The sequence below is a fragment of the Callospermophilus lateralis genome, unplaced genomic scaffold, assembly GCF_048772815.1.
Source record: "Callospermophilus lateralis isolate mCalLat2 unplaced genomic scaffold, mCalLat2.hap1 Scaffold_93, whole genome shotgun sequence".
Lineage (NCBI taxonomy): Eukaryota > Metazoa > Chordata > Mammalia > Rodentia > Sciuridae > Callospermophilus > Callospermophilus lateralis.
In genome coordinates this window covers 2679883-2699369 of record NW_027517451.1, presented here as the reverse complement: position 1 = coordinate 2699369, position 19487 = coordinate 2679883, and the positions used below count along the sequence as shown (strand labels likewise).

At 33.9% G+C, this 19487-nt stretch overlaps 1 pseudogene; it reads left to right on the top strand.

Moving 5' to 3' along the window:
* The first annotated feature begins 7525 nt into the window (after positions 1–7525).
* LOC143389136 (E3 ubiquitin-protein ligase RNF213-like) overlaps positions 7526–19487 on the top strand; it is a 97130-nt pseudogene continuing 85168 nt past the window's right edge.

The window sequence follows — 19487 nt, the reverse complement described above, 5'->3', positions numbered from 1 at the left end:
GGCACCAGGTTCCTCTGTTCTCTATTTTTTCTTCTTTTATTAAGAACTTTTACCTGTTCACTTAAAGGAAACACTTTATGTCTTCTCTTTGGCACATCCAAACTGCCAGCATCCCTACTCTGCACTTTTAGGCCATTATTATGTGAAGTAAGACTTTTTGACCACAAGCACTGGAATAGCTTGACAGTCAATCTGATAACCCAGAAATGACTAATGTTCAGGTAGCACATAGAGTGTGGATATACTAGACAGGGGGCTGATTCATACAGTGGGTGGGACAGTGTGGGATGACTTGAGATTTCATCATGTAACTCAGAACTGTACATGGTTTACAACACATGAATTATTGATTTCTGAACTTTTCTATTTAACATTTTCAGACTGTTGTGACTGCAGAAAGACAAAATGCAGATCATAGAAGACTACTTGTACTATCAGTACTATACCTGAACATCCACTCATTATTTTTAAAATTTCAATTGTGACCACACTTTGCGTTTCAAATTTTGTTGATAAGAATATACAAAGCAAATGCTGTTGCTGTCATCAAGTGCAGATTAGATTTATTCCCAAATCTTTTTATATCTAGACTGTTAAGAATTTAAATTCTAGATCGTTTTCTGACCATAATATTTCTATTGATTTTAGTTTTTTAAAATTGTTGTTGCAGCTGTCAGGGAGGAAAATATTTGCTAGAACTTGATGATTAAGTGCCTAAAAGATATCTGTTTATTTTCCAGAATAAATATCATTCATAAACGAAAGGGAAAGGTAAAAAGTGAAGCAGATATGGCAGGGCAAGGCAATGAGAGAGAGTTGTAAGAACTTTCATCCCACAAGGTAAAGGACTAGGAACCCTAGACTTCTAGACATTATGATCCATCTTTGCCAATATAGACCTGTGGGTTAGTCTCAGGGAAAAGCAAAGTTTGGGCCAGATAAGAAAAAATAACACAAGAAATAATTACAGAATTTAAAGGAAAGGTATATGGGGTTGGAGATATAGCTCAGTTGGTAGAGTGCCTGCCTTGCATGCACAAGGCCCTGGGTTCAATCCCTGGCACCACCAAAAAAGGAAAGCTACATTCAGGATTTTAAAAATATGGTTTAGTATATCATTGTGGTTAAGAAAAACTCCCCTGAAATGAGAGTATGACCTCAAAGCATAGCTGCATCACTTGGTTGGGGTGTCATAATGCATCAGAATCTGGCAGAGAGCAGATACTCTGCACAGTGTTGATGATGATTGTGATGATCAATACCCCATTCCCCAGAAAGGGCTGCTGATTACTATCTCATTGTGTTAATAAAAATGGAGTAATTTGCTACCATTTTCAAATGTGTGAGCATCACCAAATTGACAGGGTAGAATTGAATACTGGATAATCTAAGTCAATGGTATTATTTTTAAATAATATGAAACAAAAAAGGTCAGGGCTAGAGAACACAGTTTAGTAACCTAATTAAATCACCAGCAAAAGAGACAGATTCTGTTAACATCAGTCAGTTTTGTTATTACACAGCAATTATTAGAGTGAAATATTGCATGATGCTATGTATCATTATTAGGTTTTAAACATTTCATTTTACACAGGCAGAAAAGTATAGATTAATCAGTTTGTTTGATAAATTAAAAGCTCCTTAATTAAAATATTTATTATCATTTGTATAAAGGGAGCAACATGGTTGAGGCTCTAAAATGAATTCTGGGGCACTCTGAAATAAATTCCCTGATGAAATTATTTGCACAAGTAGGTCTTCTTGGAATAGTCTCCAAGCGCCGCAGGACCTAATTTGTAATATTAAGTAGCAGTTTCTTATTTTGACATTTTGTGCATTTCCCTAAATCACTATCAAATGAAATGATTTTTAACGTGACACCAAACTATTATTTGCTTTATTTTTCTATTCAAGGAATGTGAATGTGTTATGAAATATCAGATTTTTTCATAGGATTGGTGAAAAGTTTCTTCTCTGCCTGCCTGTCTGCCTTTCTTCCTCCTCTCCCTTTCTTCCCTTCTCCTCCCCTCCCCTCCTCTCCTCTATTCTCCCCTCCCTTCTCTTCCCTTCCCTTCTTTTTCTTCTTCTCACTATGTTTCTAGCCTTTGCTGAGCCTAGGAAAACCTTTATGGGCTCCCAAGTATTGTGGTATTACAATTGAATACATTTAAAATTTCTCAGCTTTTTTAGATCAGACAGACAAGAATTTCATTTCAAGCTCTATCAATTTATAATTTTATGACCTGGGACAAGTTACCCATATCTTTAAGGCCAAGTTTCCTTTTTGTAAATATTAATAACTGCCTCTTGAGTTTATTTTGAGGATCACATAATTGTTTCTTACAAACAGCTCATCAGAGTACTTGTCAGGAAACAAACTAAATAATTTTTTTATTCTTTGACATTTTTATTTTTAATAAATCTTCAAGCGGGCAGCAGTCATTTGGCCAAATTCAGTTAGTAGCACTGTATCTATTTTGGAGAAGCCAATATGATAACACTGAAGTAGGAATGGAAGGGAAAGTATTCTTGGATAAACTATACTTATTTTTCTTCTAGGAATGATCAGAAAAAATGGTTATACACACACAAACACACACACACAAACACACACACATGCACACATTGATGTATGTAACAGGAATTATTATCTGTGTTTAGCATAATTGACAGTGCTTTGAATTTAGAGTCCCAGGGCTTGGGGAAAATTTTATAAATTCGTATCATGAGTCTCATCTGTTTCAGGATATATAATGTAGGTATTTTTTGAATAAACGTGTCCTAGTGAATTTCGTATGATTTCCTCTGTCCTTATTTGAGACTCTGGGAAGATAAAAGGCTGCTCTTAAGGAATTCACAATTTATTGGGTAAATACAGATTGATCCTATAAAAACTTATGATAATGTATCAGTATAAATGCTGAAACATATATGTAAGATAATTGGCTGAGGAGCACATTGGTTTTGAGGGGAAAAAAGAAGGTTAAAGGGGGTAGAAGAAAACAGACACTTAAATTCAAAGGGACAACAGCGATCAAGGCTTAAAGTTATGCTTATTGGCCAAGAGGAAGTAGGTAGGCTTCTTGAGTGACATGTTGGATGTACATCAAGGCTGCCAACTATTTGGAAGTTACTCCTGGATTTATAATCAAGGACTAAGGATAAATTCTTTCTTTCAAGATTAATTTAAGATTTATTTATAAGTAAACATTATTTGGTGTGTGCATTTGGGCTGAGCCCTGTTTATTATGATTGTATTGTTTTAAAATAGATTACCACCAAAGGCCAAAGGTTTTGTACACAGCAGGAAAAACAATTAGTAAATGCAATAATAGTGCCTTGTTGTGCACTTCTATTTTCAAGGTTAATTATTTGTTTAATTAAAGCCTTCAGAATCAACCAGAGATGCTATTGCCTAAAAATATTAGATAAACATGATGATTCTCTTTGGCAGTGTAAGAATTGTGTAACAACTTTTTTAAAAAAAATCTTGATACTTTATGGCCTTTTATGACTTTGAAGACTATATCACATTGTGCTTTTATTTTTTAATGTTTTGCTCTTATTGACTATTTTTATACATATGTCTTCATTTTAAAAATGTGGGAATGGAGGCTTAGAGAACTAAGTAAATGAGAAAATACAGGAGCTGGGCTTTGTACTTAAGATTCTTAAGATAACTCCTGAGATGTTGATGAGGTATTAGATTAGAAAGGTTAGGAATTTGAGACAGGTGGGATGTTGTAGAGACTATGGAAATTGTCAGGGAACAAAATGGCAGAAAAAATAGACAACGTTAATGGAAAGCCTTGTAAAATGGAATCTACTTCATATAATTATAATTCATTATGGAGAAAGAATGAAATATTAAAGGCAATTTCTGAAATGTAGCTATTTTTAATAACTAATTTCCACACAACAGGGGACAAAAAGGAAGACTACAGTTAGGTGAAATTAATGATCTGTGTTTGGGTTGAGTTTGGCAAACCAGGATATTGTTGGCACTTCCACTCTGGAGCTCAAATACAAGATCAGAATAAAGATGTGAATCTAGTGATGACTTGGACTGATTCTTTGGGTTTCCCCTCAACTCCTTGATTTTTGCTTTGCCTCTCATGTCAGCTGCCATATAATGAATTTTCCTTTCCTTTCGGGGGAACTTGTCAGAGAAGTAAAAGAATACTCATAATCTGTGTAAAATACCATCATCATTAAGTACATAATCCTTTAATGTAGTCTTGGTCAAATAGCCAACAGGTAAAAATCAGAAAGAAGCTTTTCTGTTCCCAAGTTTTATCAATATTGGTGTACTTGTTCAGTGCTGCTGAAGTTTGACAGTTGAATCTAAACCTACCACACCCTGGTCTCAATTTTTCAACTACCGCTCACTATGATGTGTGCTAGCAACTCATCTGAACTTTACCTGGTAACTTACCACTTCCGCTAGCCAAAAGTGGGTTTCTTGTGATATTGGCAATGATACAAGAGCTGGGTATGACATGCTGATTACCTTCCACTCTAATGTCCTCTGCAGAAACTGCCTCTTTGGGAGCCAGGACCTGTGAGGATGATCTTACAGAGCAGCAATTGAGAGCAACCTCAGGTAATTATTTTCTTTTCTCTCAAAACCTTGCCCTGTTCTAAATGAGTTACATTTGTTACTATTATAATTTTTTAATTAATGTCCCCAAGAATTGCTATAATTATATATGATCAAATTTCTTACACAAATAAGTAAAAAGCAAAATCAAATATGTCTATATTTGGAAGCATATGCAAAATGACTTCAATTTTTAGAGTTTTAGGTTCACAGTGAAATTAAGATAAAGGTACAAATTTTATATATCTCCTATGCCCTACCATGCATGGCCTCCCTCATTATCACGATCCCATACCTGAGTGGTACATTTCTTATAATTGATGAACCTGTATTGACATAATTAACATCCAAAGACCATAGTTTACATTAGGGTTCATTCTTGGTGTTGTACATTTTATGAGTTTGGACAATATTTTAATGGTATGTATCCATCATTAAGATAGCATGTAGAATGGTTTCACTGCCCTAAAAATCCTGTATGCAAATTATTCATTATTTTTATTTCTTTTTTGCCTATCCCCCTACTTCACCCTGTGGTTATCCCTGATCCTCACCTGTGTCCATCATATTTCCAGAATGTAATATATATGAAATCATATTGTATGTATCCTTTCCGGATTGGCTTTTTTCACTTAGTAATGTGCATTTAAGTATATTCCATGTCTTTTCATAGCTTAATAGCTGATTTTTGTAAATCAATGAATAATATTTCATTGTATGGATAGTTGAGTTAATTTGTCCACTCATTTAAGAGCATCTTGATTGCTTCTGAGTTTTGGCAATTGTAAATAAAGTTATTATAAATATCTGAATGCAGGTTTTTGTGGAGGCATAAATTTTCAGTTCCTTTGGACAAATTTTAGGGAGCACAATTTCTGGATCACATACTAAGAGTAGGTTCAGTATTATAAGCATTTTGCATTTCCACCAGCAGTGAATGAGATTCCTGTCACCAGTATTTGATGTGAGTGTTCAGGATTCTGACCTTTCTAATAGGTGTACAGTGGTATTTCATTGTTTTTACTTGCCTTTCCTTGACAGCATCTTTTAATATATTCATTCATCATCTGCATATCTTTTTTGGTGAGATTTATCTTAAGGATTTTACCGACTCTTAATTGAGTTGTTTGTTTTCTTACTATTGATGTCGAATATTCTATATCTTGATAAAAGTCTGAGTTTTAATATTTTACATTTTGATAATTTTTTTTCTTGGATATGTATTTTGCAAATATATTTTTCCAAGCTGTGGCTTGTTTTATAATTACCTAGGCAGTGTCTTTCATAAAGTAAAAAAAATTAATTAAGTCAAGTTTACCAGTTCCTTCTTTCATGGGTCATGTGTTTGTTATGTTATCCAAAAAGTTGTCATCAAACAAAAAGTCATCTAGATTTTATTTTTTTATCTTTCAGGAATTTTAAAGTTTTGTGTTTTGCATTTAGGTCTACTATTCACCTTGAATTAATTCTACTGAAGGATGTAATATCTGTGTCTAGATTCATTTTTTGCATGTGTCTCTAGCTTCTTAAAGATTAAGATTTGTAATTTCTCTCATCTACATTTTTTAAGCTGTGAAATTTCACCTAAATGATCTGTTTTATATAAAATATCTTTCAATAATCCAGAGATCATTTTCAGTAATTAATGGAGTCATTGGAATTTTGTAGCCATGTCAACACATTCATGATTCTCTGTGCTTTGCATTTGTACATGTATATGTTAAAAATGGCAGTTGCACTTCCTTAGCTGCATTACATTTAGGTAACTTAAGAGGAAATTTACCCATGTTGATATAACACACCTCATTTGTTTCTGCTATATAAATATGACCTTGGTTGCCAGATTTATACAATTGAAATAATAATGTGCTATATTATTAAAAAAAAGTCCTTTGCATCCATTATGGTATATTGAAATACTTTTTTAAAAGGGCTTTGCACGTGAAAACATCCCTTTACTATGTAGTTAAGAATCCCTCTTTAAAAATTTCAGCTTCCAGGTGAAGCTTAGTTTACCTGTGCATGTCTCATGAATATTTTTTAAAATGCTGTATGTTATTTTCCCCTACAAAACTAGATAGCACATTTAAGATACAATAATATAAACTCAGTCTCCCTCCCTCCACCCCAAATTCATAAAGGTTTTATTAATGACTTTTTGCACAATATGGCAAAAACAAGACTTACAACAAAAACATTAAGTTAAAAAGAGACAAGTCCCCATTAATACATTTCTTTAATGTTTTCTAAACAAAGACACTAAAACTGTCATCCTCACCTCAATCTCTGAGAAGTTTTAGATTTAGATCTGTCAATGCCTTCTGATTGTTTTCATCTATATGTTCTACAGAGAAGTCAAATACAAATTCCAAACTGAATTCCTTTCTGCAAAATCATTTCTACTTTTCTGCATCTCAATTTATGATATCAGGCCATTGATATACTTACCCAAATAATTAAACTAGCAGCTGTCAGTTTTTCTTAAAATGTTGATGAGTTCCTTCTTTATGCGTGGGACTTCTGGGCACACATTATGAATAAGGTATATCAGTGACCCTTATATTAAATGACACTTCTAGATAAATAAACAACAAGGAATTTTTAGACTACAATAATTATGGTAAAGGATGTGAAAGAGGTGATATACCAGAGCAGAGATTCTTAAGGTGTACTCCTCTCATAGACAGCATTAGCATAACCTGGGAGCTTTTCACAAAACATATTCCTGGGCCCACCCATGACCTAAATCAGAAACACTGGGAGTGAGATCTAGCATCGGGTTTTACAAGCCCTGCAGGTGATGGTGAATCCTGTCCAACTCTGAGGACCCTTATCCTGAGTGACAGGTGATGCTCTACTTTAGTAGCAATGGTCAGACAGGTTCTTTTAGGAAGTGACAGGTTACTTGAATCCTGAATAAGGAGCATGGACAAATTATGCAAGGAGTCTGGGAAAACATATTCCTACAAAGGTAGGAAGAAGTTGGTTATATTCCAGGAAGTGAAGGAAGGCTAGGAGGAAGGAATATTAGAGAGTGGAGGGCCAGCAACATCCAATGTGGTACGAAAAGTAGGCAAGGGCCTAATCCTTCCATCCATAGTGAGGAGTTGATGTATTATACTAAGTGTAATAATAAAGGGTGCCAGAAGAGCAGGTTGATTTTCCTTAGCTTTATGGAATAAGTTATGGGAAAGCAAGAGTCAGTCTTATTTATTTGTGAAGCCATTACAGTAATACAGATAAGTTGCTAATGATACTGGCAAGGGAAATGTAAAGTAAATGAATGCAGTATGAACTAACTAAATATTTTGGAAGTAGAAGTCCTTCCAAGGACTTGTTGATGGATATAATGCATGTGATTGGGAAAGAGAAGAGTCCAGAATGGCTTGTGGTGGATGGTGGCACCATTAACTGAAAAGATGAAGTTGGGAGAAAAATGGAGTGAGGTACATTAAGTTGAAGAACTCTGATTTGAGCATATTGAGTTTGCTGTACCTGTTAGACATCAATGTGTATGTATATAATGTAATTTAAATATATAAAACTAGATGAAATCAGATAAAGAGATAATATACATTAAGGAAGAGGGCTTGGTACCAATGGGGGAGGTGCTTGACATTTGGTATTTAATGAAATAGTGAGTCCCTACCAAAAGTAAACTTTTAGAGTGAACTTCTAGAGACGTAGGATGAAACCATAGTAGTCTAATACAAGGAAATCCAAGAGAGGTGCTTTTTGCTAGAGATAAAGAGTAGCAACATCCGTTGATGAAAGTAAGTTAAGTAAGATGCAGAGAAGTGACCTTTAGATTTTATAGCATGGAGGTCATTAGTGACTTTGAGAAAAGTACTTAGAAAACAGAAGCTACACACATACATGTAGAGAGGGCTGAATGATGAGTGTGATTTTTCAGAGAGAAAATAAACACCCTTTTAAGTTTTATTGAAGGGCAATAGAGGAATGGGATAGAATTAGGACTCCTCCCTTTCTTCCCCTAATTTTGCTTCCTAAATTTAATTTAACATTCTAACTAAAATATATCAAAGGACTACTATTTTCCAAGCACTGTTCAAGGTGCTTCTTGCACAAAGATGAATACATCACTGTTTTCAGAAAATGTTTACCTATTAAGGCAAAGCAGAAATATTAATATAATTTCCATATACTATTATATAGGTACATTGTTTGATTGTTTGACATCAATGTACAGGAAAGAAAAAAAAAACTTACCCCAAAACAATAATCTTAGTTTGAAGTTCAGAAAAGACTTTTTGTTGAAGAAAACAATGAACAGTACTAGTAGCAATACAATGACCATTTTTAGTATTTATTTTATGCTAGGCTCTGTGTTGACTTATTTTATACCTTAGCTCATAATAAGCATATTGAGTAGGTATTATTAATTCTATTTTTCCAGATCTTGAAACTGATATTTCCAAAGGTGGTCATGAAGGGAAAAAAGTGGGAGTTATACTATAAAGAAAAGTTGTTCTAGATAAGATTTTTTTTTAATTTTTATTTTTTTATTGGTTATTCAAAACATTACAAAGATTGCAGAATCACATCGGTTACACATCCACATTTTTACATAATGCCATAATAGTAACTGTTGTATTCTGCTACCTTTCTTATCCTCTACTATCCCCCCTCCCCTCTCCTCCCATCTTCTCTCTCTACCCCTTCTACTGTAATTTATCTCTTTCCTTATTTTTTTCCCTTCCCCCTCAAATTCTCTTATATGTAATTTTGTATATCAATGAGGGTCTCCTTCCATTTCTATGCAATATAGGAAATATAATGATAAGTATAGGGAGAGAGGACATTATGAACAGATAGATGTTGGTTCCACAGTGCTTACAAAATATGAGCTGTATGAGAAGCATCAGCATGACCTGGTGTCTTGTTAGAGTTGCAAGTTCACAAGTCTTACTCTCAACTTACTAAATTAGAAACTTTACAGATGATGCCCAGCAATTGGTTTTAACATGTCCTCCAGGTGATTCTGATGTTCTAAAGTTTGCATATTAGTTGCTTGGTATGAAATGAAGAGAGATGGGTGTACACCAGGGCAGAGATATTCTTGCTTTGCACAGAAGGAGCATTCTCTTTTTATGTGATAGGGGTCACTTAATACTTTAAGTAGAGGAGTCAGATTTAAGTAGAAATTATAGAGGGTAGATTTGAATGGAGAAGAACTGAACAAAGGGACCTTGGAAAAGTCCAGGAGAAAATTCTCACAAGCCAGTTATCTTGAATAGAGATGCTCTATATATAAAACTGAAGACATTTAAGTGACCATCCTCTATTTCTCTTTTACATGATCACTCCATGGGCTTTGAAAGTATGCTGTGTGTTTTCACTCATATGAAAGCTCAAAAAGTTCATCTTAAAGAATGGAATAGGGTTTGCTAGAGACTCAGAATTGTAGGAGAGAAGGGTTGGGGGGAAGTTGGACAATGAGTTCCAAAATGCAATTAGACAGGAATAAGTTTTCATATTCTGTAGCCCAGTGGGGTGATTATCATTTATAACAATTTAGAATATATTTTGCAAACACTAGAAGAGTTTGAAGTTTCCCAACTCAAAGAAATTATAAATGTTTATGGAGACAGAAATGCTAATTACCCTGATTTGATCATTACATGTTATACATGAATAAAGCATATCACTACACATGTATCAAATTATCACATCTTACCCTATAAATATGTACAATTATTATGTGTGAATTGAAAAAATTTAAAAATCGCACAGTATTTCTTAGAAAACTCAGAATGAGGGTTCCCAAACCCAAGTGAATACTGAAACAGGGAAACGAGCACAATTGACTGGCCTTAGATGAGAGGAATCTCATTGAAGTAGATTTGCTTAGAAATTGTATATTATGATTTTGTAGGATAAATTGAAAGTGGTTTTCCAATCATTTTTTATTGTTGTTCAAATGAAGTATTCTAAGCTAGTCATTCAAAAACTTCTCTTTTAAATACAGTTGGTGTGTGGGTGTAGAGTAACATAAGATGATCATTTCAGGCATGTTAAAAATGCCGGGGGAAGGTAATTATATCATACTTCTGTAATATAAGACTACAGTATTTTGTCTTCTTTCTATTATCCTGTAACATTTAAAAATGAAAATATCATTTGTCTGAAAATTGGGATATTCTAGTGGAACCTAATGCACATTTGTGCTTAAGTAAGATACAAACATAGATTTTATTTTTTATATTCCGTGAAGCAAAGGATAATTAATAATACACATTCCGTGAATGCATCAGTACTACGAAATGCTATAATACTTTCATTTATTATTGTATGTAACAGTTTAGAGACAGTGATGAAAATGAAGACTGCTTTAGCATCTTTATTTTTGGAATCTTATGTAATGTTTTTATACCTTCAGTTCTAAGGAGTTTAAGACATTTAATATCATATATTTTTCCCCTGTAAAACATCTAACATTTAATGGTATTTTAAAATGGAGGAAATGTGGTACTTGGAAATTAGAATGTAGCTGGGCTCCCTCCCCTGACCCCAAATCTAAACCCATAGGTTTTTCCCGAGAAAGTGGTTTCTTCACATTAATTCTCATGACTCTAAAGTCTGTTTATATAATGAATGTCAAATTTATTTCTAAAACTCTCTTTGAGAATGAAAGTGACCTTTTATTCTGACTTATATGAAACTTTATGGTGTGTATAAGTTACTTTGTGATTATTTTTTGCATGATTAAAAATTTGCAAAGTTCTTATGGCTCCAAAGAGCCTACCTGCAATAAAAAGCTTTCGCCTTCTAAACCAGAAAACAGGTCTGAATTGCTTGAGCATTACAGCTAATTGCCTGCCTACTTCAAAGGAAGAATCAAAAAGAGAGAGAGAGGAAAAAAAAGTCACAGAAGCAGAGGCATTGCAGGCAAATCCACCTCTGAGGGTTATGAGTTGTGGCTTGGAGGAGCCAGGCAAAGTTATGGCCTCAGAACTGCTGTTTGCGTTTAAGTTGATGGGGAGAGTCTATCCCACAATCTTTCCCTGCTGCTGACACAGAGTCTTTATTCACATTCAGATTTCTCAAACTGTTGCCAGGGTCAGGCGGAGGTCAGACACCACAGTGATGTATAGAAGAACATGTCTGGGAATTTCTCTCATGCTTAAAACACATACCAGAAAATGAAGAAGAGGACCTTGCAAAATCTGTCTGATGAGATCCAGATTATACTGTAGCTTTTCGTTTAGTGCCTTCATAATTTTCTTTTTCTTCTCCTGACACACAGTGTTTTATTAATGTGAGTTGCGATAGCCCTTACAATTTTATGTCCCCTCAAGATAAGAACACTCAGTAGCACTCTGACACTTCATTTTCCAGCTCTGGGGGAAAAGTCCAGTAAATCTTCTCAAATAAGTCTTGCATCCCTTCACCACAATAGTTGAAAAGAAATTGTCACGGGCCTGACTCTGGATATCATACCACATTTGTGGGCCTGACAGAACCACAGCCTTCCAGCTTGGTCTGGACCACCATATCCACCTGTCCAGCCAGTGCTGGAAAGAGAGATCCTGAGTTGGATCAGTAACTGATGGTCACTGATGGGGGAAAGCAGGAGAGAACCAGAAAAGATTCTTTATCTTTTTATTGTAAAATCTCCATCTGTTTTTGCCTGAAAGGGAAGCTTCCCCCAAGCCCTTAGATGACTGATGACCTTCATTGGGGTCTCCCCTCTACTTTTGTGCAAAGTGCAAAAATAGAATAAATGGATTCCTATGGTGCCTTGGAGGACTCACAGTTGAACCAAACTCTTATTTGAATGTATTAAATGTCCTTGTTCTCCCTTTAGCTTTTTGGAGTTTCCTATAGAGCCCAGAACGGTTTCCCCTCTGTTGTTTTCCTACTCACACAGTTGCAGAGCATGGCTGGCAAGTGAGGCACTAAATATAATTTTTTTTTGTGCTCAGCTGCTACGTATGACAGTGGATATTTCATTCTGCTGTCAGAATGTTATTAATAAAACATGGGGTGTGGAGAGGGCCACGATTTCCCCTTTCAATCACTATAGCAATTGCAATGAAAATTGTATTCAGTGTGTAATTTTCAGTTAATGCTTGACACTTAAAATGTCTGTAGCAGCGTTTTGTATGGTTATTGAAGGGTTAATTGTATCAGGTTCTCTGCATAAAAGCTGTGCTTATCAAAAGCAAATAGAAGAGTGTATGCAAATGTGTGTCGATGACCTTTTGCCTTTCCAGGGTTAATTTATATGGTCATTAAAGATTTTATGAAATTGAGCAGCCTAGTGCTTCAAATCCCATTTTACCTTCTTCTCCTAATTTATGTAATTCATACCTGAACCGGGGAATATGATTTTTATTTTTTGTGCTGCAATGAAAACAGCATGCCATGCTGTGAGGAGTTGAGAGCCTGGTTATCTGGCATTACTCAGATTGCTAAAAATTCATTAAAATGTGACATCAGCACACTGAGAGACAAATGATTGCAGGATGAAAGAGAACAGTGGGCCTTTCACGGATTAGTGCTGCACAGCCCCAGCATAGAGGCTAACTGCATAAACAGATTAATCCACCAGCAGTGGCATAGCTAAGATTTACAGAATAATTAAATAAGTTTGAGTTACTATGAGGATTTCCATGTAATCTAGCTGGTGTGAACCCGTGAATGAGGTGTGGGGTGATGTGGTTGTCATAGAAGTATACCTTGTTATGTCCTAGGCCCTATATAGTTTCCCCTATTTAAAAAAATACAAAACCCCCAACTATAACTGAAGCTTCAAACTCTTCCTCTACCAAAATTTCACAGAATTCCTCTGAGGTCTGGTATCTGAAGGAAGGAGTAATACCTATCTTTTATTTAACCCATTTTTACCACATTATTTCACTAAGAATTTTTGCTAAGAATCTGATTTGTTCTGACACCTATTCAAGTTCATGGAACAAGGGCCATGTTGTTAGAAAGTTCTACTGTTAAAAGTACTGAAATGCCTTCCATCATTTTTTTTCATCTTTTCAGCTTAAACTATATCAAATTATACTAAAAATGATTTCTTTCTTTCTTCTTCTTTTTTCAGTATAGATGCAGGCTCTCAGTGGATTAAAAATGTTGTTATTTTAGATAAAAAATTGCATGGGTACAGTCAGCATGTTCTAATATGGACTTTTGCATAAATGTATGTTCTCTCTTTTGAGTAGGAATAGCTACAGACAATTCATGAATAAAGTTCTAACATGGCCACCAAGTTTATTTTAGTGTGTGTTTTAGTTTTTTTTTTCTTCTTTCTTCTTCAATTGTATTCACTGGTCTCATTTCTTAACAGAAGAACAAAGTGAGGAGACAGAAGGAGCTATTAAGCCCCCAGCAGTGGCCGAGGATGATGAGAAAGACACAAGTGAGAGAGACAATGGCGAAGGCAAGAGCTCCCATAAAGATTCTGGTAAGATACTAAACTCTTTCACCTTTCATTTTCCTCTATCCTTCCATTCGCTGCAATCAGCCCTTCCTTCACTCCCCCCACCACCAAGCTTATTAAAAGCTTTTATTCATTTTAAACTGTCGGAACATTCCTACTACTATTCATTGCATGTGCATTTTGCATGTGATTTCTATCAGTAGCCTCCCATTGACCTATTTTTAATCATAACCATCTGACAGAATAGATGTGGATAAGTTGAAGAATATTACAGGACAACCAGCGAGATTATTTTTTAATCAAATCAGTTTGTGTGTTTGTAATTTTTTAAGCCCTTTCATTAATCTTAGCTATTAAAATAAAAAGCATGAACATTATAATTACCAGGATTCTAGGTTCCAGACCTTCTATTCTAAATAAATACCATACTATAGTTTTAGTTTACTTTTTTCCCTTTACTGACTGTTCTTTTTGTTAAATTTCGTAACAGCTTTTAAAATGTTCAAAAATCTGTAAACATGCCCCTTGTTATTTAAGTCACAGGTTGACAAATTGTGTCCCTCAGGGAAAATATGGCTTCTTGCCTGTTTTGGAAATAGAGTTTTATTGGAATGGAGTCATGCCATTTGCTGATGGTTCTTACCTCACTACAATAGCAGAATTTAGTAGTTGCAAAATAAACTGTATGGCTTATAAAACATAAAATATTTACTATTTGCTCCTATTCAGAGGAAAAAACTGGTCAAAATATACTCCAGAATTACTGTCTCATTTCTGCAGGTGGCATGATGTTTTTATTTTTTTCAGAAGCCATTTTGTTTTGTAACGTAAACACTGACTCCTTAATATACATGTTTGCATTAAAGAATTTATCAGAGAATTACTACCAGTAAGAAATCAGAAGCAAAATAAATACAATAGTGCTCCATTTTATTTATGTTTTAAAGTCTTCAAGGTCAATAAAATTATATGTAAGATTGATTAATGCAGCTTAATCAGTTAATTAATATGGAAAATAAGTTTCTTAAAAATTAAAAAGTCTGTTCATTTATTCAGTGTTCTGAAAGTTAAATTATATTTTACTCTAAGTTTTCCATGTTTATTTAAAACTCTAAAGCATTTATTGACAATAAAAAGGCAGAAGATTTTCAGAAATAGCATCAATATTTTCTAAGTATTAAATTCATTATTTTCCAACTAGATTTTTATATTGTCATAAGATGCATTTTTGAAATTTTAATGATGATTAATGGGAAAATGTTATTGGTTTTGCATATGAGAGTTTACAAATGCAAATAATATTTATGGAAAGGCCAAGCTGAATAATAAATAGTTGTCTATACAGATTTTTATTAATTGAGAAATTTTTTGTTAAAGTCCATGACTAGATTTAAATTAATGTTTATTAAAAGTTTAATCCAAATTCATTTGTATAATAGAAATAAACTACTTGTTTCCTCATACTATGTCTTCAGATTATATTCTGACTTAGATTATTTCTAGATTTTCTAAAATATATTATTACTACACAAATTTTGACATGAAGGCATATTCTTTGATTGATTTTTAATAAAATAGATATTGTTACTCAAAATTACTCAAATGAGCTAAACACTGTTATTCAAAATAGAATGATTATGACATTATTTGCATTATATGAAAAGGCAAATCCTAATTAATCTAGTCATAACTCAATTTTTTTTGATGGTTTTCTGTTAGAAAACTTGAAGCACTTTAAAAGTTACATTTCAATTCTTTGACATTACATATTTCTCATGATTATTGTAGGTTAAAGTATAACATTATTTCCTCTGTCTTTTCCAATATGTCATCAATATGGGCTTTTTTTTTTGTCCTGAATATCATCAGGTTCCCCATCACTTTCTATTCTCAGTGTGTATATCAACTAATTGACATACATATTCAGAAATTTTTGATAATCCAATTTCTGGTTTAGAGTTTAAAACTCATTATAAATTTATGTTTTTTAACATGAAAAATAAAATTGAATGACATGCAAACAAGATAATATTTTTGTTTCTATTTCACAATTAAAATATGTTAATTGCCAATAAACAAATCATTCATGTTGGTTTAAATTGATATATTGATGCACTCTCTTCTGATTGAATGCTCTTACTCAATATGATACTATTATTTATTTTTTTTTTATAGAGGGCTTTTATGCTAGAATTGTCCAAATAGAACTTTATAGCAATTAGGTGATAAATGGAGTTTTATTCTATGTAAAATTTCTAAGAAGCAGTCATTCACTCTGTGGTTATTTCCCCATGTTCTTTAGTAATAAGGGAAGTATGCATTCTTAGTAACAGGTAAAATTCCCACATAGGTCCCTGAACCATCTGAGCCATGCAATGCTCAGATGCATAATGCTGGAAAGCACTAAGTGAAAGCTACATTGCTTTCCTAGGGGAACTGTAGAAATGCTTTATGAAGTGCTCAGTTCTCAGTGTTCATGCCTCTACAAATTCATATCTTGAAACTTAATCCAGAATGCCATAGAATGGAGAAATGGACCTTTAGTGCATGGTCGGCACATGAGAATTTCACTTTCATTAATAGACTTTCGTCCTCACAAAGGAGGACCAAGGGTATTGTTTTCTCCTTTTGCAATATGAAGATGTAGCAAGAAGGCAACATCAGTGAAGCAGGGGCCTCTCACCAAACCCAAATCTTCTCTTATTTCGATTTGGACTTCTTAACCATAAGAACTAAGAGAAATAAAATTCTTATGTTTATAAATTACCCAGTCTAAGATTTGTTAATATGGTAGTTTGCACTGAAATAGAAGGAAATAATAGGGAGGGAGTGATTTTGACCACTATTCCCATTTTTGTTATGATTAGCCTGTGCAAAGAGTAGGGGAACCTTGAATAATTATGTACATTAATGCCAACTTCATTGGTCTACATTCCACTAAAGTTTCAGAACTGATATATTTAATGGAGCAAAACAATACCATTCTAGGTATCTTATATACAGTTACTTACTTGGCAATGACTTCTATTTCTCTATACCTATTTATAAAAGAACACCAGAAGCAATCTGCTTGTACCTGGTAAGGTCAGCAATATACTTTTATGGGATTGTTTCTACTCTTCTGTTCTCTGCCAAAAGGCAGTCTATGGTTAGTTGTTATTGTTTTTATTGTACTGGGTATTGAACCCAGGGACATTCCAGCACTGAGCCATTTTTATTTTTAAGTTTGAGACAGTGTCTTTCTAAGTTGCCCAGGCTGGTCTCAACCTTGTGAATCACTTTTCTGAGTCTCTTGACTCACTGGGATTATAAGCATGTGCCACCATGCCCAGAGGTCTATAGATATCTTAATTGTCTTTACAACTCACAATGTCATACTGTTCTATAATATTGATAATATTTTGATGATTAGACCTGTAGAGCAGAGAGTATCCTGGATGTCTTATTAAGCACACAAAATAGGAAATGAGAGCCAAGAGGCTCAGAGAATGACATTTTACAAATTTTGGGGAACTAACTTGTTTAAAATATATCCTCACCAAATAAGCTACAAATTTATATAAATTATGTCACATTCTATTAAGTCTTGGGTCTGATATTTGAAGAGAACATATAGCATTGTTGAAGTGTTACTAAAAACCATTCATTGAATAATGTTTAAGGCTGTCATGATGAAGGATTAAAGTTATATGCCAAAGTGTTCTGCATGAGTTTTGCAACCTTGAAGCTCTAATAATATTAACAGAATCTGTGGCAAGTAAAGATGTTTTATGCAGCATCAGAAAAACCCCAATTAGAGATTAGTGTCACCTCCTGCCAGGATTTAGAGAAAAGCCTTGAACTCTTTTACAAAAAACCATCCTGTTTTGAAGCAAATCTTGATTTCTTATTGGTCTCAATAAAGGCACTACACCTGACTATAGGATATCATGTGATCATACACTCTGAACTTCCCATGATAAAATGAATATTATCACATCTCTCTCAAATTTTCTTTCTCTCACATATACCCCTTTTGATTATGGGAGATGGCTTTTCAAAATAAGGAAAAAATGTTTTAAAGTATGAAGAATAGTACCACACACACACACACACACACACACACACACACACACACACATCTTTCAGAACTGCTCAAGGTAATTTTTTAATTATTCCTGACCAATATATTGTTCTTACATGTATGTTGTGTGTCTATTGACATTCATTTTCATAAATAGGAAATCTTTCTTGAGCATTTCTTAAAGTCAAACAATTCATATAAGCAGATAATGTTTAATTTTCTCCACATATCCTCTTCCTAAATCTGTACATATGTTCTCATAGGAATTTCATAATAACTTACCTGAAAAGGAATTTTTACTCAAGCAGATTTATAATTAGATATATAAAATATGCTAATTATATTGTTATGCATTATTGTAGGATTTCATTCCCAATATTAAATATTTCTGAAAAACACTAAAAAAGGGACACTCCTTCATAAGAAGACTTTATTAAGGATGTTGACTTGTTGAACTTGTAACCTTAAAAATTGCTGGAAGCATGAATTTCTCTTCATTTATGAGAAATCACCATTAGTTGATCTAATTTTTAGAAAACTGGAAAGAATAAAATTGGATTAAGAATGGTGGCAAGAAGAACTAGTCAGTGAGGTATGGATGGACCACATATACAAAGATATTTGTCTCAGGTAGAAGTTCACTAAAAGGCATTTACTAAAAATTAAGCTCTTCATAATCATATGCACAAGGAGATATGTTGTATGCGTTTCAGTCAACCACTTCCTCAGATCCCCCTTTTTTTTTCTCTAAGGGATTATGAACAAAATGTTCATCTCATAGTTCTAGTGATCATTATGTTCTCCATGAAATCAGTTGCCCCTGAACATGATGGATCTACTTGCTACTCTTATGGTGTATCTATCTACCAAATGTATAGACCAGTGGTAAACATTCAAAATGACTTCACATGATGGAGGGGTCAGAACTAAGTGCTGGCAGGTTAATTATATTGGGACCCTTCCATTCATTTTCTCCTTTGAACAGAAAAAGGCAACTGACACATATTTTGTCATCTTGGCTTGACTTCTGCCATCATAAGAGTCCATGGAGTCATAAACAAATTCATCACCAATAAAAATTCTTCAGATTAACTCACTTCATATATAAGAAATATTGCTATGAATTTATGTATACAGAAAGATTGGTCTTTCAAGAACCCCATTATCCCAACTCCATAGAATTATTAAACAATCTTTGAAAACATGGACTTGTAGTGTCAGTTTGACAGCACCCTGAAAGGGTATCATCTAGCTTATCAAAGGAGGCAGTCATCATATATTCTTTTAATCACTGACCTACATATGTTGATATTTTTCCCGCGGCCAGAGTATGAAGGTCAAGGTGATAAAAATGGCAACGACTGTTCTCTCTACTCTATCTACAAATAACAAATAACTCTCTTATACTTATG